This window comes from Pseudophryne corroboree, unplaced genomic scaffold (assembly GCF_028390025.1).
Source record: "Pseudophryne corroboree isolate aPseCor3 unplaced genomic scaffold, aPseCor3.hap2 scaffold_142, whole genome shotgun sequence".
Taxonomy (NCBI): Eukaryota; Metazoa; Chordata; class Amphibia; order Anura; family Myobatrachidae; genus Pseudophryne; species Pseudophryne corroboree.
The window spans coordinates 8,043-31,445 of record NW_026968046.1 but is presented as its reverse complement, the minus strand read 5'-3'; the positions used below and the strand labels follow the sequence as shown (position 1 = coordinate 31,445).

Here is a 23,403-nt window from a genome sequence, read left to right as displayed (position 1 = left end):
TTATCGGTTTAAAGATAGAACGAGTGTGCTTTAATGTAAGCTCATTTGCATAGAAATGACAGTAAATGTTTGTTTCTTTTCAAACAGAACTTTCTTGACTATACTAATTGCTTGAAAGATCTGGGAGCACATGGAAAAGAGTACAAACCATGTTTATAGCAAGGGGAAGCCTGGTGAGAAATCTGCTTTCTTTCTTTCAAATTGGGTGCTCACTTTGAGCTGAATGAGGACTGATGGCATGGCACTCAGGCGACAGGTGGAATCTTGGTCATGTTCTGGTTTCTCTTCAGAACGAACAAATCTTTCACCTTTTACTAAAGATTTCCGTGGAGAGGAGCAAAACTGAGTTTTATCTCAATTTTTGCATGCCCCATCTTATTGGGGTTTTATTTTATCGGTTTAAAGATAGAACGAGTGTGCTTTAATGTAAGCTCATTTGCATAGAAATGACAGTAAATGTTTGTTTCTTTTCAAACAGAACTTTCTTGACCACACTAATTGCTTGAAAGATCTGGGAGCACATGGAAAAGAGTACAAACCATGTTTATAGCAAGGGGAAGCCTGGTGAGAAATCTGCTTTCTTTCATTCAAATTGGGTGCTCACTTTCAGCTGAATGAGAACTGCTGGCATGGCACTCAGGCGACAGGTGGAATCTTGGTCATGCTCTGGTTTCTCTTCAGAACTAACAAATATTTCGCCTTTTATTAAAGATTTCCGTGGAGAGGAGCAAAACTGAGTTTTATCTCAATTTTTGCATGCCCCATATTATTGGGGTTTCTTTTATCAGTTTAAAGACAGAACGAGTGTGCTTTCTTGTTAGCTTTAATGTAAGTTTATTTGCATAACAATGACAGTAAATGTTGTTTCTTTTCAAACAGAACTTTCTTGACCATGCTACTTGCTTAAAGGTCTGGGAGCACATGGAAAACAGTACAAACCATGCAGTATCACAAGAGCCTTTATTTGATCTTTCATGAAGATAGAGCAGAATTGAGGACACGTCAACAATTTCTGCCGAAGGTGGTTCATCTTTCCACATGGTGCCTTTGGCCACTGACACCTTCGTTGAGTCAAAGTCTCTGGCTGTGGTCAGAACTTTGAAAATGTATGTCACCAGAACGGTTCAGATTAGGAAAACAGAGGCTCTGTTTGTCCTGTATGCTCCCAACAGGATTTGGTGTCCTGCTTCCATGCAGACCATTATGCGCTGGATCTGTGGTAAGATTCAGCATGCTCGTTCCACGGCAGGATTGCCGTTACTGAAGTAGGTGAAGACCCATTCTACTAGAAAGGTGGGTTCATCCTTGGCAGCTGGTCGGGGAGTCTCGGCATTGCAACTTTGCCGAGCAGCTATTTAGTAAACACTTTTGCTAAGTTTTACAAGTTTGATACCTTGGCTGATGATAACCTTAAGTTGGGTCATTCGGTGCTGCAGAGTCGTACGCACTCTCCCACCCGTTCAAGAGCTTTGGTATAACCCCATGGTTCTTAATGTGACCCCAGCATCCTCTAGGTCGTATGAGAAAATAGGATTTTAATACCTACCGGTAAATCCTTTTCTCTTAGTCTGTAGAGGATGCTGGGCACCCGTCCCAGTCCATACTGTGTCTGCAGTTATTACTTGTGGTTATACACATGTTGTGTTATGGTTCTGGTCAGCTTTTTGCTGCAATTGTTCATGCCGTTGGCTTGTGTTCTGTTGAATGCCACGTTCTGCGGCATGTTTAAGGTGTGAGCTGGTAAGATGCTCACCTTAGTTTAACAATAAATCCTTTCCTCGAAATGTCCGTCTCCCTGGGCACAGTTCCTATAACTGGAGTCTGGAGGAGGGGCATAGAGGGAGGAGCCAGTTCACACCCTTTGAAAGTCTTAAAGTGCCCATGTCTCTTGCGGATCCCGTCTATACCCCATGGTTCTTAATGTGACCCCAGCATCCTCTACGGACTAAGAGAAAAGAATGCCCTTGCGCACTATCCTGACTTCTCCTCCCGTCTGCTTACTTTGTGCCTTCCAACGCACAATGCGAACTACAGGTGGTGCTGCAGGGCCCACACCCTTTTACTTGCCTTACAGAACAGCTCTGGAGCTGTTACAGTGCCCAGCTGCTGCAAGAAATCAGCTTGAATGCTTCAGGGGATGGGGCATGGCCAACATGAGCCCCACACCAAAGGAGGGTGGGGGTGTTTAATGTGAACTAGGGGTCATCCAAGCACTGCAAAAGGCCGCCATGCCCTGCATGCCCCTTTTCTCTTTTCATATGCAGATGAGGGTTCCAGTCAACTTTGGCCCACTGCTTGGATAACATCACCGTATGCAAATCCGTCTGCTGCAGACCTTCCCCCAGGAATGCTTGTACTAGTTGTTGCATATGGTGCTTCAGTATTAGGCAGCCTTCCGCCCTCCCATGTTCATCTGAAAAGATGTGGTCTCCCTGCAGTTGTTGTCCCCAGACGAGAGTTCCCTTGTGCTTCCTCAGTTGAATCTCCTTAACTTGACGGGGGAGGTGCTGCCCGAGCAGCCCTCCCCAGCCCTATCCCAACTCATATTTATTTTGCATATGAGATCTCTTGATCATGAAGATTGTTCTCACAGGGTGAGGTTCATCCATTATATTTTAAAATAGGAAGGTACGAATTACATATTTGAATTGCATCTATGTGCTGGATTCAAATGTCCCCCCCCCCCCCCTTCCTTTCTCAATTGTGCCCGTCAGCAGCTATTCTAAGGTTGCTGCCAATGGGTGTGACACATTAATTTCTTCTGTGGGGTACACTGGACTCCACAAGGATTCACATTGGGGTGTAGAGTAGGATCTTGATCTGAGGCACCAACCGGCTCAAAGCTTTTGACTGTTCCCAAGAAGCTCAGTGCATTCTCCTCTATAACCCCGCTTCCATGAACAGGGAGCTCAGTTTGTAGTTGGTGCCTTCAGTAGCAGGCCAATTAACAGGGGCCTGCCTCAGGCAGCCTATTCTTAGCTATTAATTTTGACAAGAAAAGAAGAACTTGTTTTATGAGAATCTACAAGGGCTGCAGCAGGCTAGGTCTAATAGACATCTTTACTGCAGCTTCATCACTCCCAGCGGCGCTGTATACTCCCGTGCCCTGGTTGCTGGGTCACTGCAGCGGAGGCTCCGGTTTCATCCTAAGGTCAGTCACACACACACCACCCTTCCGGATCACGAGGCCGCTGCTGAAGGGGAGCGAGGCCGTAGGGGGTGGGCCGTGTGCGCACTGCGGTGGACACTGATTACTGGGCAGCCGCTCCACTAGCCACCAGGTACAGTTAAGGAGCACAGGTCTGGGGGTTTTTCTCCTATATTAACCCAATTTTGTACTGCCCGCAGCGCATTGTGATAGGTAATAGGGCCTGATTCAGGTTGGATTGCAATCACAATAAGCGATCCAACTGCAAAAATTGCTAAGAGCATACGCATGTGCCTGCATTTTCTGCGGCACCCCGCAGAGAATGTGATCGCCTCTGCCTGTCAATCGGGGCGGGGAAGGGGGGGAGAGGTGGGTCAGCAACACTCCATTTCCAAGTCAGGGATGGAGCGGTGCGGGGGCAAGGCTTCAAAATGGGGTCTGCAACGGAGGAGACACAGGGGGCGTGGTCACAGCGACTGTATGACATCACATTCAGCCGCTGTGATCACAAAAATGGTGGCGGCTTCCTGCGCGCACATACAGTCTGCACCAGCAGGAGCCTACACCATTTTTTATGATCACGCTGAACTGCAGTGCGACTGCAATTACAGCATGGTCAAGAAGGGAGGCGTCATGCTGGGTGGCCATGCCCTGTCACTTTGCAGGAGCCAGCACCGCTCACACACTAGTCCCCGGGTGCAGCCCCCAACCCCCGGGACACCCGGAGCAACAAAATGTAGATTCAGGCCACCAGGCCACGCCCCTACCTATGAAACCATGCCTCCTTTTTACCATTGCACTGCTTATCTGCGCGCACTGCATTACAATCTCCCTCGCCACCTCTCTGGGTGTCACCAGTGATAGTGACACCTCTGCCATGCTTGTAGCAGCTGGTCCTAAGATCTACGCCTCAAACCCTGAGTGTTTGCCCTTGTGACTTGTTGATCATCATAGCGAAGCAGATGCTTACAGAAAACTGCAGGGGCTTAGATTGAAAATAAAAAAATTGATAGGGTATAAGGTAGAGAGGAGCGGGTTCGGTTCTCCGAGAACCGAATTCCCCACGAACTCCACGTGGTTTACACTGGTCCGAGGCAGGCTCGGTTGTTCCCGCCTGACTCGGAAAACCTGAACAAGGGAAAATGTCATCATCCCGCTGTCGGATTCTCGCGAGATTCGGATTCCATATAAAGAGCTGCGCGTTGCTGCCATTTTTACTCGTGCATTGAAGAGAGAGCGGAGAGGACGTGGCTATGTTCTCTCAGTGGAAATCTCAATATCAGTGCTCAGTATCAGTGGTTACTTATTGCTGCTCAGTAATACTAGTAGTGTGTCTCTCCTGCTCAGTGTCAGTTCTCAGTAGTATCCTCATCAGTGCTCAGTATCACTGTTCATTGTCTTGTGCTGCATTGTGTTGCTCAGCATAATACAGTACATTACTAATAGTCCAGTGCTGCATCTTGCTGCTCAGTGTCAGTTCTAGTATCCTCATCAGTGCTCACTATCACTGCTCATTGCATTGTGGTGTTCTGTATACTACAATAACATAGTAATATAGTAACATAGTTTTTGAGGTTGAATAGAGGCAAATTGCCCATCGTGTTCAACCTGTTTTAAGTTGTGATGATTCTACATACTTGCTGAATAATGTTTTATGACTAGTTAGCTACTATAACTCATGTTACCCCCGGATTAACCATGTTGATATTTTAAGTATTATAACCTTGGATAGCTTTTTCATTCAGAAATGTATCCATTCCTTTTTTAAATCCAATTACAGAGTCCGCCATTACCACCTTCCCTGGCAGGGAATTCCACATCCTGATTGCCCTAACAGTGAAGAAACCTTTCCTCCATTGCGTTCTGAACTTTCCTCCAGTCGCAGCGAGTGACCACGTGTTCTTTTAATAAATAATTCCTCTGATAACTCTTTGTTATGTATCTTTACATATTTGAAGATATTAATAATATCTCCTCTTAGGCACCTCTTTTCTAGTGTATAAATATTCAGCCTAGTAAGTCTTTCCTTATAGTCCAGTACTTTAAGGCCTTTAATCAATTTAGTCTTCAGGATCTCTGACACTTCCATGAGCAGCAGAGTAGTGCAATGGAAGCATGCTGGGCCCATAACCCAGAGGTCGATTGATCGAAACTATCCTCTGCTATGTGCATTTTTTTTTTTATAATTAAAGTAATCAAAAACTGGGATTGATATTTTGGCACTTTTATTTTTACTTAAAGTACAATAACTTTTATCATTTTAATTTGTTTTAATAGTATATTGACAGCATTGTTTTCTTTAAAAAATCCACTTAATTTTCTTTACCCTATTACTGAAATGGTAATTGACAAAAACAAACTACATTGTCACCAGAAGAGCAATGCAAAATGTACAAGTGATATATGAAAATCATCTTCCATCTTGAATTTCAATGATGCATTGGGACAACAATTTGTGAGAAACATCTTCACCCATAAAGAAAGATTTTCTTAATTCCTTACCTGTGTGCTGATTAGATATCACCTTGTTTTCACATTAAACAGACTTCCCCATGAGGAAGCAGCAAGGATGCAGTGACGTTTCCTGGTGTCAACCTGTATTATTTCAGTAGACATTGAAATGAGGATGCATCTTTGATGCCTTTCCAATGAAGCAAGTTTAATTCAGTAATAGGTGAAAAACCATTCCTACAAAGGTGTTAATCAGAGACTTGGCTTTGTGGACACTTTTCAGAGAGCAAATTTGTTAGCATAAACATAAAATCAGAAAATGAAGAGCTGTTTAATCACTCAATTGGACTTTTCTGCCAGCATAATTTTTTTTCTCTGCAACTCACTGCTAAATTGTGCTTCCTAGCTGTTTTTTTATAAAATCACTTAATCAAATCTAACTCTGATTACATCAGAGAAGGCCAGGTACCCTACACCATAAGGGGGGTTTTTGAAATTTTGACTTGTCTACTTAAAGATCACCAAAATCTGATTACAAGGTCAATTACATCCCTGGGTGGGATTGAACCACCAACCTTTTGGTTAATAGCCAAACATGCTAACCGATTGCGCCACAGAGACACCTTGCGAAAGTCAATACTGACAAAGGCTAATAAGCATTCATCTAGAACGTTTCCTAGAAAAACTTTAAAAAGTCAATAATCTGGAGAATTTTTGTAAGAAACACATTGGTACTTTCCCATGATGAGTGAGTGCTTCAGGATTTCTTGCACTTACATGGGCTATTAACCAAAAGGTTGGTGGTTCAATCCCACCCAGGGATGTAATTGACCTTGTCATCAGATTTTGGTGATCTTTAAGTAGACAAGTCAAAATTTCAAACCCCCTCTTATGGTGTAGGGTACCTGGCCTTCTCTGACGTAATCAGAGTTAGATTTAATTAAGTGATTTTATAAAAAACAGCTAGGAAGCACAATTTAGCAGTGGGTTGCAGAGAAAAAAATAACATTTTAAACCTACCGGTAATTTTTTTTTCTCGTAGTCCGTAGAGGATGATGGGGACTCCGTAAGGACCATGGGGGATAGACGGGCTCCGCAGCAGACATGGGCACTTTAAGAAAGACTTTAGATCTGGGTGTGCACTGGCTCCTCCCTCTATGCCCCTCCTCCATACCTCAGTTAGAGAAACTGTGCCCAGAGGAGACGGACAGTACGAGGAAAGGATTTTTGTTAATCCAAGGTCAAGATTCATACCAGCCACACCAATCACACCGTATAACTTGTGATATACTACCCAGTTAACAGTATGAAAACAACATAGCATCAGTCCAAGACCGATGAAAACTAACATATAACCCTTATGTAAGCAATAACTATATACAAGTCTTGCAGAAGTAGACCGCACTTGGGACGGGCACCCAGCATCCTCTACGGACTACGAGAAAAAGATTTACCGGTAGGTTTAAAATCTTATTTTCTCTTACGTCCTAGAGGATGCTGGGGACTCCGTAAGGACCATGGGGATTATACCAAAGCTCCCAAACGGGCAGGAGAGTGCGGATGACTTTGCAGCACCGATTGAGCAAACAGGAGGTCCTCCTCAGCCAGGGTATCAAACTTATAGAACTTTGCAAAGGTGTTTGAACCAACTTTGACCCACTGCTTGGATGACATCACCATATGCAAATCCATCTGCGGCAGGCCTTCCCCCAGGAATGCTTGCACTAGTTGTTGCATTTGGTTTGTTGTTTGGGGGTGCTTCAGTATTAGGCAGCCTTCTGCCCTCCCATGTTCATCTGAAAATATGTGTTCTCCCTGCAGTTGTTGTCCCCAGATGAGAGTTCCCTTGTGCTGCCTCAGTTGAATCTCCTTTACTTGACAGAGATGTGCCTGAGCAGCGGCCCTCCCCAGCCCTATCCCAAATCATACTTATTTTGCATAGGAGATACCATGGTCATGAAGATTGTTCTCCCAGGGTTAGGTTAATTCATTGCATTCTGGGTATGCTGACCCCTGTGATTTCCCCAAATGTGGGAAACTCAACTGCATTATTTGTGGTAGTGGGGGACTGTGTTTGTGCTTTCCTCTGGTCAGCTCTGGTAAAAGTCAGATTTCTTTGTCTCAGATCTTCCTCTAGCCTTGTTCTTCTTTCGAGAGTTCCCTTGTGCTGCCTCAGTTGGATCTCCTTCACTTGACAGGGGGGTGCCCGAGCAGCGACCCTCCCCAGCTCTAGCCCAACTCCTACTTACCTGCCAGGTGAGATACTATGATCATGAAGATGCTTCTCCCAGGGCAAGGCTCACCCATTGCACTCTGGGTGTGCTGCCCCTGCGATTTCCCCAAATGTGGGAAACTTGACTGCATAATTTGTGTTTCCCCTGGTCGGCTCTCATATAATTCAGATCTCTTTGTCTCAGGTCTCTCTCCAGCCTAGTTTGCTGTCTGTTTCCACTTCTTTTTTCTTGAGCCCCTCCCTTCTATACCCTTGTGCACTATCCTGACTTCTCCCGTCTGCTTACTTTGTGCCTTCCAACGCACAATACAAACTACAGGTAGTGCTGCAGGGCCCACACCCTTTTACTTGCTTTACAGAGCAGCTCTGGAGCTGTTACAGTGCCCAGCTGCTGCAAGAAATCAGCTTGAATGCTTCAGGGGCTGGGGCATAGCCAACATGAGCCCCACACCGAAGGAGGGTGGAGGTGTTTAATGCGAACTAGGGGTCATCCAAGCGCCGCAAAAGGCCGCCATGCCCTGCACACCCCTTTATTCTTTTCATATGCAGACGAGGGTTGAAGCCAACTTTGACCCACTGCTTGGATGACATCACCATATTCAAATCCATCTGCTGCAGGCCTTCCCCCAGGAATGCTTGCACTAGTTGTTGCATTTGGTTTGTTGTTTGGGGGTGCTTCAGTATTAGGCAGCCTTCTGCCCTCCCATGTTCATCTGAAAATATGTGTTCTCCCTGCAGTTGTTGTCCCCAGATGAGAGTTCCCTTGTGCTGCCTCAGTTGAATCTCCTTTACTTGACAGAGATGTGCCTGAGCAGCGGCCCTCCCCAGCCCTATCCCAAATCATACTTATTTTGCATAGGAGATACCATGGTCATGAAGATTGTTCTCCCAGGGTTAGGTTCATTCATTGCATTCTGGGTATGCTGACCCCTGTGATTTCCCCAAATGTGGGAAACTCAACTGCATTATTTGTGGTAGTGGGGGACTGTGTTTGTGCTTTCCTCTGGTCAGCTCTGGTAAAAGTCAGATTTCTTTGTCTCAGATCTTCCTCTAGCCTTGTTCTTCTTTCGAGAGTTCCCTTGTGCTGCCTCAGTTGGATCTCCTTCACTTGACAGGGGGGTGCCCGAGCAGCGACCCTCCCCAGCTCTAGCCCAACTCCTACTTACCTGCCAGGTGAGATACTATGATCATGAAGATGCTTCTCCCAGGGCAAGGCTCACCCATTGCACTCTGGCTGTGCTGCCCCTGCGATTTCCCCAAATGTGGGAAACTTGACTGCATAATTTGTGTTTCCCCTGGTCGGCTCTCATATAATTCAGATCTCTTTGTCTCAGGTCTCTCTCCAGCCTAGTTTGCTGTCTGTTTCCACTTCTTTTTTCTTGAGCCCCTCCCTTCTATACCCTTGTGCACTATCCTGACTTCTCCCATCTGCTTATTTTGTGCCTTCCAACGCACAATGCAAACTACAGGTAGTGCTGCAGGGCCCACACCCTTTTACTTGCTTTACAGAGCAGCTCTGGAGCTGTTACAGTGCCCAGCTGCTGCAAGAAATCAGCTTGAATGCTTCAGGGGCTGGGGCATAGCCAACATGAGCCCCACACCGAAGGAGGGTGGAGGTGTTTAATGCGAACTAGGGGTCATCCAAGCGCCGCAAAAGGCTGCCATGCCCTGCACACCCCTTTTTTCTTTTCATATGCAGACGAGGGTTGAAGCCAACTTTGACCCACTGCTTGGATGACATCACCATATGCAAATCCATCTGCTGCAGGCCTTCCCCCAGGAATGCTTGCACTAGTAGTTGCATTTGGTTCGTTGTTTGGGGGTGCTTCAGTTTTAGGCAGCCTTCTGCCCTCCCATGTTCATCTGAAAATATGTGTTCTCCCTGCAGTTGTTGTCCCCAGAAGAGAGTTCCCTTGTGCTGCCTCAGTTGAATCTCCTTTACTTGACAGAGATGTGCCTGAGCAGCGGCCCTCCCCAGCCCTATCCCAAATCATACTTATTTTGCATAGGAGATACCTTGGTCATGAAGATTGTTCTCCCAGGGTGAGGTTCATTCATTGCATTCTGGGTATGCTGACCCCTGTGATTTCCCCAAATGTGGGAAACTCGACTGCATTATTTGTGGTAGTGGGGGACTGTGTTTGTGCTTTCCTCTGGTCAGCTCTGGTAAAAGTCAGATTTCTTTGTCTCAGATCTTCCTCTAGCCTTGTTCTTCTTTCGAGAGTTCCCTTGTGCTGCCTCAGTTGGATCTCCTTCACTTGACAGGGGGTGCCCAAGCAGCAATCCTCCACAGCTCTAGCCCAACTCCTACTTACCTGCCAGGTGAGATACTATGATCTTCACTGTTAGGGCAATCAGGATGTGGAATTCCCTGCCGGGGAAGGTGGTAATGGCGGACTCTGTAATTGGATTTAAAAAAGGAATGGATACATTTCTGAATGAAAAAGCTATCCAAGGTTATAATACTTAAAATATCAACATGGTTAATCCGGGGGTAACATGAGTTGTAGTAGTTAACTAGTCATAAAACATTATTCAGCAAGTATGTAGAATCATCACAACTTAAAACAGGTTGAACACGATGGGCAATTTGCCTCTTTTCAACCTCAAAAACTATATTACTATATGTTACTATATTACTATGTTACTGTAGTATACAGAACACCACAATGTAATGAGCAGTGATAGTGAGCACTGATGAGGATACTAGAACTGACACTGAGCAGCAAGATGCAGCACTGGACTATTAGTAATGTACTGTAGTATGCTGAGCACCACAATGCAGCACAAGACAATGAGCAGTGATACTGAGCACTGATGAGGATACTACTGAGAACTGACACTGAGCAGGAGAGACACACTACTAGTATTACTGAGCAGCAATAAGTAACCACTGATACTGAGCACTGATATTGAGATTTCCACTGAGAGAACATAGCCACGTCCTCTCCGCTCCCTCTTCAATGCACGAGTAAAAATGGCGGCAACGCGCAGCTCTTTATATGAAATCCGAATCTCGCGAGAATCCGACAGCGGGATGATGACATTTTCCCTTGTTCAGGTTTTCCGAGTCAGGCGGGAACAACCGAGCCTGCCTCGGACCAGTGTAAACCACGTGGAGTTCGTGGGGAATTCGGTTCTCGGAGAACCGAACCCGCTCCTCTCTACCTTATACCCATATATTTTTTTATTTTCAATCTAAGCCCCTGCAGTTTTCTGTAAGCATCTGCTTCGCTATGATGATCAACAAGTCACAAGGGCAAACACTCAGGGCTTGAGGCGTAGATCTTAGGACCAGCTGCTACAAGCATGGCAGAGGTGTCACTATCACTGGTGACACCCAGAGAGGTGGCGAAGGAGATTGTAATGCAGTGCGCGCAGATAAGCAGCGCAATGGTAAAAAGGAGGCATGGTTTCATAGGTAGGGGCGTGGCCTGGTGGCCTGAATCTACATTTTGTTGCTCCGGGTGTCCCGGGGGTTGGGGGCTGCACCCGGGGACTAGTGTGTGAGCGGTGCTGGCTCCTGCACAGTGACAGGACATGGCCACCCAGCATGACGCCTCCCTTCTTGACCAATCTGTAATTGCAGTCGCACTGCAGTTCAGCGTGATCATAAAAAATGGTGTAGCCTCCTGCTGGTGCAGACTGTATGTGCGCGCAGGAAGCCGCCACCATTTTTGTGATCACAGCGGCTGAATGTGATGTCATACAGCCGCTGTGACCACGCCCCCTGTGTCTCCTCCGTTGCAGACCCCATTTTGAAGCCTTGCCCCCGCACCGCTCCATCCCTGACTTGGAAATGGAGTGTTGCTGACCCCCCTCTCCCCCCCTGCCCCGATTGACAGGCAGAGGCGATCGCATTCTCTGCGGGGTGCCGCAGAAAATGCAGGCACATGCGTATGCTCTTAGCAATTTTTGCAGTTGGATCGCTTACTGTGATTGCAATCCAACCTGAATCAGGCCCTATTACCTATCACAATGCGCTGCGGGCAGTACAAAATTGGTTTAATATGGGAGAAAAAACCCCAGACCTGTGCTCCTTAACTGTACCTGGTGGCTCGTGGAGCGGCTGCCCAGTAATCAGTGTCCACGCCAGTGCGCACACGGTCCACCCCCTACGGCCACGCTCCCCTTCATCAGCGGCCTCGTGATCCGGAAGGGCGGTGCGTGTGTGACTGACCTTAGGAAGAAACCGGAGCCTCCGCTGCAGTGACCCAGCAACCAGGGCACGGGAGTATACAGCGCCGCTGGGAGTGATGAAGCTGCAGTAAAGATGTCTATTAGACCTAGCCTGCTGCAGCCCTTGTAGATTCTCATAAAAAAAGTTCTTATTTTCTTGTCAAAATTAATAGCTAAGAATAGGCTGCCTGAGGCAGGCCCCTGTTAAGTGGCCTGCTACTGAAGGCACCAACTACAAACTGAGCTCCCTGTTCATGGAAGCGGGGTTATAGAGGAGAATGCGCTGAGCATCTTGGGAACAGTCAAAAGCTTTGAGCCGGTTGGTGCCTCAGATCAAGATCCTACTCTACACCCCAATGTGAATCCTTGTGGAGTCCAGTGTACCCCACAGAAGAAATTAATGTGTCACACCCATTGGCAGCAACCTTAGAATAGCTGCTGACGGGCACAATTGAGAAAGGAAGGGGGGGGGACATTTGAATCCAGCACATAGATGCAATTCAAATATGTAATTTGAACCTTCCTATTTTAAAATATAATGGATGAACTTCACCCTGTGATAACAATCTTCATGATATAGAGATCTCATATGCAAAATAAGTATGAGTTGGGATAGGGCTGGGGAGGGTGGCTGCTCGGGCAAGCCCCTCCCCCGTCAAGTTAAGGAGATTCAACTGAGGAAGCACAAGGGAACTCTCGTCTGGGGACAACAACTGCAGGGAGACCACATTTTTTCAGATGAACATGGGAGGGCGGAAGGCTGCCTAATACTGAAGCACCATCAAATATCAAACCATATGCAATAACTAGTACAAGCATTCCTGGGGGAAGGTCTGCAGGAGACGAATTTGCATACGGTGATGTCATCCAAGCAGTGGGCCAAAGTTGGCTGGAACCCTCATCTGCATATGAAAAGAGAAAAGGGTTATGCAGGGCATGGCAGCCTTTTGCGGCGCTTGGATGACCCCTAGTTCGCATTAAACACCTCCACCCTCCTTCGGTGTGGGGCTCATGTTGGCTATGCCCCAGCCCCTGAAGCATTCAAGCTGATTTCTTGCAGCAGCTGGGCACTGTAACAGCTCCAGAGCTGCTCTGTAAGGCAAATAAAAGGGTGTGGGCCCTGCAGCACTACCTGTAGTTCGCATTGTGCGTTGGAAGGCACAAAGTAAGCAGACGGGAGAAGTCAGGATAGTGCGCAAGGGCATAGAAGGGAGCGGCTCAAGAAAAGAGAAGTGGAAACAGACAGCAAACTAGGCTGGAGAGAGACCTGAGACAAAGAGATCTGAATTATACGAGAGCCGACCAGGGGAAACACAAATTATGCAGTCAAGTTTCCCATATTTGGGGAAATCGCAGGGGCAGCACACCCAGAGTGCAATGGTTGAGCCTTGCCCTGGGAGAAGCACCTTCAAGATCATAGTATCTCACCTGGCAGGTAAGTAGGAGTTGGGCTAGAGCTGGGGAGGGTCGCTGCTCGGGCACCCCCCTGTCAAGTGAAGGAGATCCAACTGAGGCAGCACAATGGAACTCTCGAAAGAAGAACAAGGCTAGAGGAAGATCTGAGACAAAGAAATCTGACTTTTACCAGAGCTGACCAGCGGAAAACACAAACACAGTCCCCAACTACCACAAATAATGCAGGCGGGTTTCCCACATTTGGGTAAATCACAGGGGTCAGCATACCCAGAATGCAATGAATGAACCTCACCCTGGGTGAACAATTTTCATGACCATGGTGTCTCCTATGCAAAATAAGTATGATTTGGGATAGGGCTGGGGAGGGCCGCTGCTCAGGCACATCTCTGTCAAGTAAAGGAGATTCAACTGAGGCAGCACAAGGGAACTCTCATATGGGGACAACAACTGCAGGGAGAACACATATTTTCAGATGAACATGGGAGGGCAGAAGGCTGCCTAATACTGAAGCACCCCCAAACAACAAACCAAATGCAACAACTAGTGCAAGCATTCCTGGGGGAAGGCCTGCAGCAGATGGATTTGCATATGGTGATGTTATCCAAGCAGTGGGTCAAAGTTGGCTTCAACCCTCATCTGCATATGAAAAGAGAAAAGGGGCGTGCAGGGCATGGCGGCCTTTTGCGGTGCTTGGATGACCCCTAGATCGCATTAAACACCCCCACCCTCCTTTGGTGTGGGGCTCATGTTGGCCATGCCCCATCCCATGAAGCATTCAAGCTGATTTCTTGCAGCAGCTGGGCACTGTAACAGCTCCAGAGCTGCTCTGTAAGGCAAGTAAAAGGGTGTGGGCCCTGCAGCACTACCTGTAGTTTGCATTGTGCATTGGAAGGCACAAAGTAAGCAGACGGGAGGAGAAGTCAGGATAGTGCACAAGGGTATAGAAGGGAGGGGCTCAAGAAAAAAGAAGTGGAAACAGAGAGCAAACTAGGCTGGAGAGAGACCTGAGACAAAGAGATCTGAATTATACGAGAGCCGACCAGAGGAAACACAAATTATGCAGTCAAGTGTCCCACATTTGGGGAAATCGTAGGAGCAGCACACCCAGTGTGCAATGGGTGAGCCTTGCCCTGGGAGAAGCACCTTCCTGATTATAGTATCTCACCTGGGTGTGCTGCCCCTGCGATTTCCCCAAATGTGGGAAACTAGACTGCATAATTTATGTTTCCCCTGGTCGGCTCTCATATAATTCAGATCTCTTTGTCTCAGGTCTCTCTCCAGCCTAGTTTGCTGTCTGTTTCCACTTCTTTTTTCTTGAGCCCCTCCCTTCTATACCCTTGTGGACTATCCTGACTTCTCCTCCTGTCTGCTTACTTTGTGCCTTCCAATGCACAATGCAAACTACAGGTAGTGCTGCAGGGCCCACACCCTTTTACTTGCCTTACAGAGCAGCTCTGGAGCTGTTACAGTGACAAGCTGCTGCAAGAAATCAGCTTGAATGCTTCAGGGGCTGGGGCATGGCCAACATGAGCCCCACACCGAAGGAGGGTGGGGGTGTTTAATGCGAACTAAGGGTCATCCAAGCGCCGCAAAAGGCCGCCATGCCCTGCATACCCCTTTTCTCTTTTCATATGCAGATGAGGGTTCCAGCCAACTTTGGCCCACTGCTTGGATGACATCACTATATGCATATCCGTCTTCTGCAGACCTTCCCCCAGGAATGCTTGTACTAGTTGTTGCATTTGGTTTGTTGTTTGGGGGTGCTTCAGTATTAGGCAGCCTTCTGCCCTCCCATGTTCATCTGAAAATATGTGTTCTCACTGCAGTTGTTGTCCCCAGATGAGAGTTCCCTTGTGCTGCCTCAGTTGAATCTCCTTTACTCTAAAACTTGTAAAACTTAGCAAAAGTGTTTACTAAATAGCTGCTCGGCAAAGTTGCAATGCCGAGACTCCCCGACCAGCTGCCCAGGATGAACCCACCTTTCTAGTAGAATGGGTCTTCACCTAATTCAGTAACGGCAATCCTGCCGTGGAATGAGCATGCTGAATCTTACCACAGATCCAGCGCATAATTGTCTACATGGAAGCAGGACACCCAATCCTGTTGGGAGCATACAGGACAAAGAGAGCCTCTGTTTTCCTAATCTGAACCGTTCTGGTGACATAAATTTTCAAAGTTCTGACCACAGCCAGAGACTTTGACTCAACGAAGGTGTCAGTGGCCAAAGGCACCATGTGGAAAGATGAACCACCTTCGGCAGAAATAGTTGACGTGTCCTCAATTCTGCTCTATCTTCATGAAATATCAAATAAAGGCTCTTGTGATACTGCATGGTTTGTACTGTTTTCCATGTGCTCCCAGATCTTTCAAGCAAGAAGCATGGTCAAGAAAGTTCTGTTTGAAAAGAAACAACATTTACTGTCATTGTTATAGAATTTGGGAGAAAAAACAAGAAGAAATCTGCACTGTTGACGCACTGGACAGAATGAATGAATCATAAAATATAACCTTTATTAAGTATGTATTAAAATTGGATAAATATTAATATTATTATCCCAAACTGCAGTGAAACATAAAGGTTAAAATCACAGAACTAACATACATGTGCATAAGAAGAATAAAGAGATGTGAAAAAAAGGTTTAAAAAGCGTGTCCGTGTGTGATTATTTTTGAAGGCACAACCCTGGCGGGGTTGTTTATATAGATATATATGTTGCTAATAATCACTTTCTAGCGTAATGTTATTAAATAGCTGTTAGTATCTATGTCGTCAGGTACCACTGGGTCGTATCCTATATACTCCTGTGGGAAACTTGACTGCATAATTTGTGTTTCCCCTGGTCGGCTCTCGTATAATTCAGATCTCTTTGTCTCAGGTCTCTCTCCAGCCTAGTTTGCTGTCTGTTTCCACTTCTCTTTTCTTGAGCCGCTGCCTTCTATGCCCTTGTGCACTCTCCAGACTTCTCCTGTCTGCTTACTTTGTGCCTTCCAACGCACAATGCAAACTACAGGTAGTGCTGCAGGGCCCACACCCTTTTACTTGCCTTACAGAGCAGCTCTGGAGCTGTTACAGTGCCCAGCTGCAGCAAGAAATCAGCTTGAATGCTTCAGGGGCTGGGGCATAGCCAACATGAGCCCCACACCGACGGAGGGTGGAGGTGTTTAATGCAAACTAGGGGTCAGCCAAGCGCCGCAAAAGGCCGCCATGCCCTGCATGCCCCTTTTCTCTTTTCATATGCAGACGAGGGTTGAAGCCAACTTTGACCCACTGCTTGGATGACATCACCATATGCAAATCCATCTGCGGCAGGCCTTCCCCCAGGAATGCTTGCACTAGTTGTTGCATTTGGTTTGTTGTTTGGGGGTGCTTCAGTATTAGGCAGCCTTCTGCCCTCCCATGTTCATCTGAAAATATGTGTTCTCCCTGCAGTTGTTGTCCCCAGATGAGAGTTCCCTTGTGCTGCCTCAGTTGAATCTCCTTTACTTGACAGAGATGTGCCTGAGCAGCGGCCCTCCCCAGCCCTATCCCAAATCATACTTATTTTGCATAGGAGATACCATGGTCATGAAGATTGTTCTCCCAGGGTTAGGTTCATTCATTGCGTTCTGGGTATGCTGACCTCTGTGATTTCCCCAAATGTGGGAAACTCAACTGCATTATTTGTGGTAGTGGGGGACTGTGTTTGTGCTTTCCTCTGGTCAGCTCTGGTAAAAGTCAGATTTCTTTGTCTCAGATCTTCCTCTAGCCTTGTTCTTCTTTCAAGAGTTCCCTTGTGCTGCCTCAGTTGGATCTCCTTCACTTGACAGGGGGGTGCCCGAGCAGCGACCCTCCCCAGCTCTAGCCCAACTCCTACTTACCTGCCAGGTGAGATACTATGATCATGAAGTTGCTTCTCCCAGGGCAAGGCTCACCCATTGCACTCTGGGTGTGCTGCCCCTGCGATTTCCCCAAATATGGGAAACTTGATTGCATAATTTGTGTTTCCCCTAGTCGGCTCTCATATAATTCAGATCTCTTTGTCTCAGGTCTCTCTCCAGCCTAGTTTGCTGTCTGTTTCCACTTCTTTTTTCTTGAGCCCCTCCCTTCTATACCCTTGTGCACTATCCTGACTTCTCCTCCTGTCTGCTTACTTTGTGCCTTCCGATGCACAATGCAAACTACAGGTAGTGCTGCAGGGCCCACACCCTTTTACTTGCCTTACAGAGCAGCTCTGGAGCTGTTACAGTGCCCAGCTGCTGCAAGAAATCAGCTTGAATGCTTCAGGGGCTGGGGCATAGCCAACATGAGCCCCACACCGACGGAGGGTGGAGGTGTTTAATGCGAACTAAGGGTCATCCAAGCGCCGCAAAAGGCCGCCATGCCCTGCATACCCCTTTTCTCTTTTCATATGCAGATGAGGGTTCCAGCCAACTTTGGCCCACTGCTTGGATGACATCACTGTATGCAAATCCGTCTTCTGCAGACCTTCCCCCAGGAATGCTTGTACTAGTTGTTGCATTTGGTTTGTTGTTTGGGGGTGCTTCAGTATTAGGCAGCCTTCTGCCCTCCCATGTTCATCTGAAAATATGTGTTCTCCCTGCAGTTGTTGTCCCCAGATGAGAGTTCCCTTGTGCTGCCTCAGTTGAATCTCCTTTACTTGACAGAGATGTGCCTGAGCAGCGGCCCTCCCCAGCCCTATCCCAAATCATACTTATTTTGCATAGGAGATACCATGGTCATGAAGATTGTTCTCCCAGGGTTAGGTTCATTCATTGCGTTCTGGGTATGCTGACCTCTGTGATTTCCCCAAATGTGGGAAACTCAACTGCATTATTTGTGGTAGTGGGGGACTGTGTTTGTGCTTTCCTCTGGTCAGCTCTGGTAAAAGTCAGATTTCTTTGTCTCAGATCTTCCTCTAGCCTTGTTCTTCTTTCCAGAGTTCCCTTGTGCTGCCTCAGTTGGATCTCCTTCACTTGACAGGGGGGTGCCCGAGCAGCGACCCTCCCCAGCTCTAGCCCAACTCCTACTTACCTGCCAGGTGAGATACTATGATCATGAAGTTGCTTCTCCCAGGGCAAGGCTCACCCATTGCACTCTGGGTGTGCTGCCCCTGCGATTTCCCCAAATATGGGAAACTTGATTGCATAATTTGTGTTTCCCCTAGTCGGCTCTCATATAATTCAGATCTCTTTGTCTCAGGTCTCTCTCCAGCCTAGTTTGCTGTCTGTTTCCACTTCTTTTTTCTTGAGCCCCTCCCTTCTATACCCTTGTGCACTATCCTGACTTCTCCTCCTGTCTGCTTACTTTGTGCCTTCCGATGCACAATGCAAACTACAGGTAGTGCTGCAGGGCCCACACCCTTTTACTTGCCTTACAGAGCAGCTCTGGAGCTGTTACAGTGCCCAGCTGCTGCAAGAAATCAGCTTGAATGCTTCAGGGGCTGGGGCATAGCCAACATGAGCCCCACACCGACGGAGGGTGGAGGTGTTTAATGCGAACTAAGGGTCATCCAAGCGCCGCAAAAGGCCGCCATGCCCTGCATACCCCTTTTCTCTTTTCATATGCAGATGAGGGTTCCAGCCAACTTTGGCCCACTGCTTGGATGACATCACTGTATGCAAATCCGTCTTCTGCAGACCTTCCCCCAGGAATGCTTGTACTAGTTGTTGCATTTGGTTTGTTGTTTGGGGGTGCTTCAGTATTAGGCAGCCTTCTGCCCTCCCATGTTCATCTGAAAATATGTGTTCTCCCGGCAGTTGTTGTCCCCAGATGAGAGTTCCCTTGTGCTGCCTCATTTGAATCTCCTTTACTTGACAGAGATGTGCCTGAGCAGCGGCCCTCCCCAGCCCTATCCCAAATCATACTTATTTTGCATAGGAGATACCATGGTCATAAAGATTGTTCTCCCAGGGTGAGGTTCATTCATTGCATTCTGTGTATGCTGACCCCTGTGATTTCCCCAAATGTGGGAAACTCAACTGCATTATTTGTGGTAGTGGGGGACTGTGTTTGTGTTTTCCTCTGGTCAGCTCTGGTAAAAGTCAGATTTCTTTGTCTCAGATCTTCCTCTAGCCTTGTTCTTCTTTCGAGAGTTCCATTGTGCTGCCTCAGTTTGATCTCCTTCACTTGACAGGGGGGTACCCGAGCAGCGACCCTCCCCAGCTCTAGCCCAACTCCTACATAACTGCCAGGTGAGATACTATGATCATGAAGGTGCTTCTCCCAGGGCAAGGCTCACCCATTGCACTCTGGGTGTGCTGCTCCTGCGATTTCCCCAAATGTGGGAAACTTGACTGCATAATTTGCGTTTCCCCTGGTCGGCTCTCGTATAATTCAGATCTCTTTGTCTCAGGTCTCTCTCCAGCCTAGTTTGCTGTCTGTTTCCACTTCTCTTTTCTTGAGCCGCTGCCTTCTATGCCCTTGTGCACTCTCCTGACTTCTCCTGTCTGCTTACTTTGTGCCTTCCAACGCACAATGCAAACTACAGGTAGTGCTGCAGGGCCCACACCCTTTTACTTGCCTTTCAGAGCAGCTCTGGAGCTGTTACAGTGCCCAGCTGCTGCAAGAAATCAGCTTGAATGCTTCAGGGGCTGGGGCATAGCCAACATGAGCCCCACACCGACGGAGGGTGGAGGTGTTTAATGCGAACTAAGGGTCATCCAAGCGCCGCAAAAGGCCGCCATGCCCTGCATACCCCTTTTCTCTTTTCATATGCAGATGAGGGTTCCAGCCAACTTTGGCCCACTGCTTGGATGACATCACCGTATGCAAATACGTCTTCTGCAGACCTTCCCCCAGGAATGCTTGTACTAGTTGTTGCATTTGGTTTGTTGTTTGGGGTGCTTCAGTATTAGGCAGCCTTCTGCTCTCCCATGTTCATCTGAAAATATGTGTTCTCCCTGCAGTTGTTGTCCCCAGATGAGAGTTCTCTTGTGCTGCCTCAGTTGAATCTCCTTTACTTGACAGAGATGTGCCTGAGCAGCGGCCCTCCCCAGCCCTATCCCAAATCATACTTATTTTGCATAGGAGATACCATGGTCATGAAGATTGTTCTTCCAGGGTGAGGTTCATTCATTGCATTCTGGGTATGCTGACCCCTGTGATTTCCCCAAATGTGGGAAACTCGACTGCATTATTTGTGGTAGTGGGGGACTGTGTTTGTGCTTTCCTCTGGTCAGCTCTGGTAAAAGTCAGATTTCTTTGTCTCAGATCTTCCTCTAGCCTTGTTCTTTTTTTGAGAGTTTCCTTGTGCTGCCTCAGTTGGATTTCCTTCACTTGACAGGGGGGTGCCCGAGCAGCGACCCTCCCCAGCTCTAGCCCAACTCCTACTTACCTGCCAGGTGAGATACTATGATCAGGAAGGTGCTTCTCCCAGGGCAAGGCTCACCCATTGCACTCTGGGTGTGCTGCTCCTACGATTTCCCCAAATGTGGGACACTTGACTACATAATTTGTGTTTCCTCTGGTCGGCTACTCGTATAATTCAGATCTCTTTGTCTCAGGTCTCTCTCCAGCCTAGTTTGCTGTCTGTTTCCACTTCTCTTTTCTTGAGCCCCTGCCCTTGCCCTTGTGCACTCTCCTGACTTCTCCTGTCTGCTTACTTTGTGCCTTCCAACGCACAATGCAAATTACAGGTAGTGCTGCAGGGCCAACACCCTTTTACTTGCCTTACAGAGCAGCTCTGGAGCTGTTACAGTGCCCAGCTGCTGCAAGAAATCAGCTTGAATGCTTCAGGGGCTGGGGCATAGCCAACATGAGCCCCACACCGACGGAGGGTGGAGGTGTTTAATGCGAACTAAGGGTCATCCAAGCGCCGCAAAAGGCCGCCATGCCCTGCATACCCCTTTTCTCTTTTCATATGCAGATGAGGGTTCCAGCCAACTTTGGCCCACTGCTTGGATGACATCACCGTATGCAAATCCGTCTTCTGCAGACCTTTTCCCAGGAATGCTTGTACTAGTTGTTGCATTTGGTTTGTTGTTTGGGGGTGCTTCAGTATTAGGCAGCCTTCTGCTCTCCCATGTTCATCTGAAAATATGTGTTCTCCCTGCAGTTGTTGTCCCCAGATGAGAGTTCCCTTGTGCTGCCTCAGTTGAATCTCCTTTACTTGACAGAGATGTGCCTGAGCAGCGGCCCTCCCCAGCCCTATCCCAAATCATACTTATTTTGCATAGGAGATACCATTGTCATGAAGATTGTTCTCCCAGGGTGAGGTTCATTCATTGCATTCTGGGTATGCTGACCCCTGTCATTTCCCCAAATGTGGGAAACTCGACTGCATTATTTGTGGTAGTGGGGGACTGTGTTTGTGCTTTCCTCTGGTCAGCTCTGGTAAAAGTCAGATTTCTTTGTCTCAGATCTTCCTCTAGCCTTGTTCTTTTTTCGAGAGTTTCCTTGTGCTGCCTCAGTTGGATCTCCTTCACTTGACAGGGGGGTGCCCGAACAGCGACCCTCCCCAGCTCTAGCCCAACTCCTACTTACCTGCCAGGTGAGATACTATGATCAGGAAGGTGCTTCTCCCAGGGCAAGGCTCACCCAATGCACTCTGGGTGTGCTGCTCCTACGATTTCCCCAAATGTGGGACACTTGATTACATAATTTGTGTTTCCTCTGGTCGGCTCTCGTATAATTCAGATCTCTTTGTCTCAGGTCTCTCTCCAGCCTAGTTTGCTGTCTGTTTCCACTTCTCTTTTCTTGAGCCGCTCCCTTCTATGCCCTTGTGCACTATCCTGACTTCTCCCGTCTGCTTACTTTGTGCCTTCCAACGCACAATGCAAACTACAGGTAGTGCTGCAGGGCCCACACCCTTTTACTTGCTTTACAGAGCAGCTCTGGAGCTGTTACAGTGCCCAGCTGCTGCAAGAAATCAGCTTGAATGCTTCAGGGGCTGGGGCATAGCCAACATGAGCCCCACACCGAAGGAAGGTGGAGGTGTTTAATGCAAACTAGGGGTCATCCAAGCGCCGCAAAAGGCCGCCATGCCCTGCACACCCCTTTTTTATTTTCATATGCAGACGAGGGTTGAAGCCAACTTTGACCCACTGCTTGGATGACATCACCATATGCAAATCCATCTGCTGCAGGCCTTCCCCCAGGAATGCTTGCACTAGTAGTTGCATTTGGTTTGTTGTTTGGGGGTGCTTCAGTGTTAGGCAGCCTTCTGCCCTCCCATGTTCATCTGAAAATATGTGTTCTCCCTGCAGTTGTTGTCCCCAGATGAGAGTTCCCTTGTGTTGCCTCAGTTGAATCTCCTTTACTTGACAGAGATGTGCCTGAGCAGCTGCCCTCCCCAGCCCTATCCCAAATCATACTTATTTTGCATAGGAGATACCATGGTCATGAAGATTGTTCTCCCAGGGTGAGGTTCATTCATTGCACTCTGGGTATGCTGACCCCTGTGATTTCCCCAAATGTGGGGAACTCGACTGCATTATTTGTGGTAGTGGGGGACTGCGTTTGTGCTTTCCTCTGGTCAGCTCTGGTAAAAGTCAGATTTCTTTGTCTCAGATCTTCCTCTAGCCTTGTTCTTCTTTCGAGAGTTCCCTTGTGCTGCCTCAGTTGGATCTCCTTCACTTGACAGGGGGTGCCCGAGCAGCAATCCTCCACAGCTCTAGCCCAACTCCTACTTACCTGCCAGGTGAGATACTATGATGTTCACTGTTAGGGCAATCAGGATGTGGAATTCCCTGCCAGGGAAGGTGGTAATGGCGGACTCTGTAATTGGATTTAAAAAAGGAATGGATACATTTCTGAATGAAAAAGCTATCCAAGGTTATAATACTTAAAATATCAACATGGTTAATCCGGGGGTAACATGAGTTATAGTAGCTAACTAGTCATAAAACATTATTCAGCAAGTATGTAGAATCATCACAACTTAAAACAGGTTGAACACGATGGGCAATTTGCCTCTATTCAACCTCAAAAACTATGTTACTATATGTTACTATATTACTATGTTACTGTAGTATACAGAACACCACAATGTAATGAGCA

At 47.5% G+C, this 23,403-nt stretch overlaps 17 non-coding genes and 4 pseudogenes across 17 annotated transcripts; 18 read left to right on the top strand and 3 right to left on the bottom strand.

Annotated features, from left to right (window-relative positions):
• The first annotated feature begins 270 nt into the window (after positions 1 to 270).
• On the top strand, positions 271 to 386 carry LOC134996025 (U5 spliceosomal RNA). The gene has a single exon (XR_010198733.1). It is a non-coding gene; the product is annotated as a U5 spliceosomal RNA (small nuclear RNA).
• Positions 387 to 661: 275 nt separating this feature from the next.
• Positions 662 to 777, top strand: LOC134996050 (U5 spliceosomal RNA). The gene has a single exon (XR_010198758.1). It is a non-coding gene; the product is annotated as a U5 spliceosomal RNA (small nuclear RNA).
• A 6,747-nt stretch (positions 778 to 7,524) lies between these two features.
• On the top strand, positions 7,525 to 7,688 carry LOC134996075 (U1 spliceosomal RNA). Its single transcript, XR_010198783.1, has one exon. It is a non-coding gene; the product is annotated as a U1 spliceosomal RNA (small nuclear RNA).
• Positions 7,689 to 7,840: 152 nt separating this feature from the next.
• Positions 7,841 to 7,982, top strand: LOC134996432 (U1 spliceosomal RNA; annotated as a pseudogene).
• Positions 7,983 to 8,674: 692 nt separating this feature from the next.
• Positions 8,675 to 8,838, top strand: LOC134995905 (U1 spliceosomal RNA). The gene has a single exon (XR_010198626.1). It is a non-coding gene; the product is annotated as a U1 spliceosomal RNA (small nuclear RNA).
• Positions 8,839 to 8,990: 152 nt separating this feature from the next.
• LOC134996548 (U1 spliceosomal RNA) lies at positions 8,991 to 9,132 on the top strand (annotated as a pseudogene).
• A 692-nt stretch (positions 9,133 to 9,824) lies between these two features.
• On the top strand, positions 9,825 to 9,988 carry LOC134996176 (U1 spliceosomal RNA). The gene has a single exon (XR_010198882.1). It is a non-coding gene; the product is annotated as a U1 spliceosomal RNA (small nuclear RNA).
• A 3,303-nt stretch (positions 9,989 to 13,291) lies between these two features.
• Positions 13,292 to 13,454, bottom strand: LOC134996578 (U1 spliceosomal RNA). The gene has a single exon (XR_010199249.1). It is a non-coding gene; the product is annotated as a U1 spliceosomal RNA (small nuclear RNA).
• Positions 13,455 to 13,606: 152 nt separating this feature from the next.
• LOC134996370 (U1 spliceosomal RNA) lies at positions 13,607 to 13,770 on the bottom strand. Its single transcript, XR_010199070.1, has one exon. It is a non-coding gene; the product is annotated as a U1 spliceosomal RNA (small nuclear RNA).
• Positions 13,771 to 14,444: 674 nt separating this feature from the next.
• On the bottom strand, positions 14,445 to 14,600 carry LOC134995929 (U1 spliceosomal RNA). Its single transcript, XR_010198638.1, has one exon. It is a non-coding gene; the product is annotated as a U1 spliceosomal RNA (small nuclear RNA).
• Positions 14,601 to 16,961: 2,361 nt separating this feature from the next.
• On the top strand, positions 16,962 to 17,125 carry LOC134996244 (U1 spliceosomal RNA). The gene has a single exon (XR_010198949.1). It is a non-coding gene; the product is annotated as a U1 spliceosomal RNA (small nuclear RNA).
• Positions 17,126 to 17,277: 152 nt separating this feature from the next.
• LOC134996591 (U1 spliceosomal RNA) lies at positions 17,278 to 17,412 on the top strand (annotated as a pseudogene).
• A 702-nt stretch (positions 17,413 to 18,114) lies between these two features.
• LOC134996243 (U1 spliceosomal RNA) lies at positions 18,115 to 18,278 on the top strand. The gene has a single exon (XR_010198948.1). It is a non-coding gene; the product is annotated as a U1 spliceosomal RNA (small nuclear RNA).
• Positions 18,279 to 18,430: 152 nt separating this feature from the next.
• On the top strand, positions 18,431 to 18,565 carry LOC134996589 (U1 spliceosomal RNA; annotated as a pseudogene).
• A 702-nt stretch (positions 18,566 to 19,267) lies between these two features.
• Positions 19,268 to 19,431, top strand: LOC134996181 (U1 spliceosomal RNA). Its single transcript, XR_010198887.1, has one exon. It is a non-coding gene; the product is annotated as a U1 spliceosomal RNA (small nuclear RNA).
• Positions 19,432 to 19,583: 152 nt separating this feature from the next.
• LOC134996601 (U1 spliceosomal RNA) lies at positions 19,584 to 19,746 on the top strand. Its single transcript, XR_010199259.1, has one exon. It is a non-coding gene; the product is annotated as a U1 spliceosomal RNA (small nuclear RNA).
• Positions 19,747 to 20,416: 670 nt separating this feature from the next.
• On the top strand, positions 20,417 to 20,580 carry LOC134996159 (U1 spliceosomal RNA). The gene has a single exon (XR_010198866.1). It is a non-coding gene; the product is annotated as a U1 spliceosomal RNA (small nuclear RNA).
• Positions 20,581 to 20,732: 152 nt separating this feature from the next.
• On the top strand, positions 20,733 to 20,896 carry LOC134996535 (U1 spliceosomal RNA). The gene has a single exon (XR_010199210.1). It is a non-coding gene; the product is annotated as a U1 spliceosomal RNA (small nuclear RNA).
• A 668-nt stretch (positions 20,897 to 21,564) lies between these two features.
• On the top strand, positions 21,565 to 21,728 carry LOC134996279 (U1 spliceosomal RNA). The gene has a single exon (XR_010198982.1). It is a non-coding gene; the product is annotated as a U1 spliceosomal RNA (small nuclear RNA).
• A 152-nt stretch (positions 21,729 to 21,880) lies between these two features.
• Positions 21,881 to 22,043, top strand: LOC134995898 (U1 spliceosomal RNA). The gene has a single exon (XR_010198620.1). It is a non-coding gene; the product is annotated as a U1 spliceosomal RNA (small nuclear RNA).
• A 671-nt stretch (positions 22,044 to 22,714) lies between these two features.
• On the top strand, positions 22,715 to 22,878 carry LOC134996057 (U1 spliceosomal RNA). Its single transcript, XR_010198766.1, has one exon. It is a non-coding gene; the product is annotated as a U1 spliceosomal RNA (small nuclear RNA).
• The last annotated feature ends 525 nt before the right edge of the window (positions 22,879 to 23,403 follow it).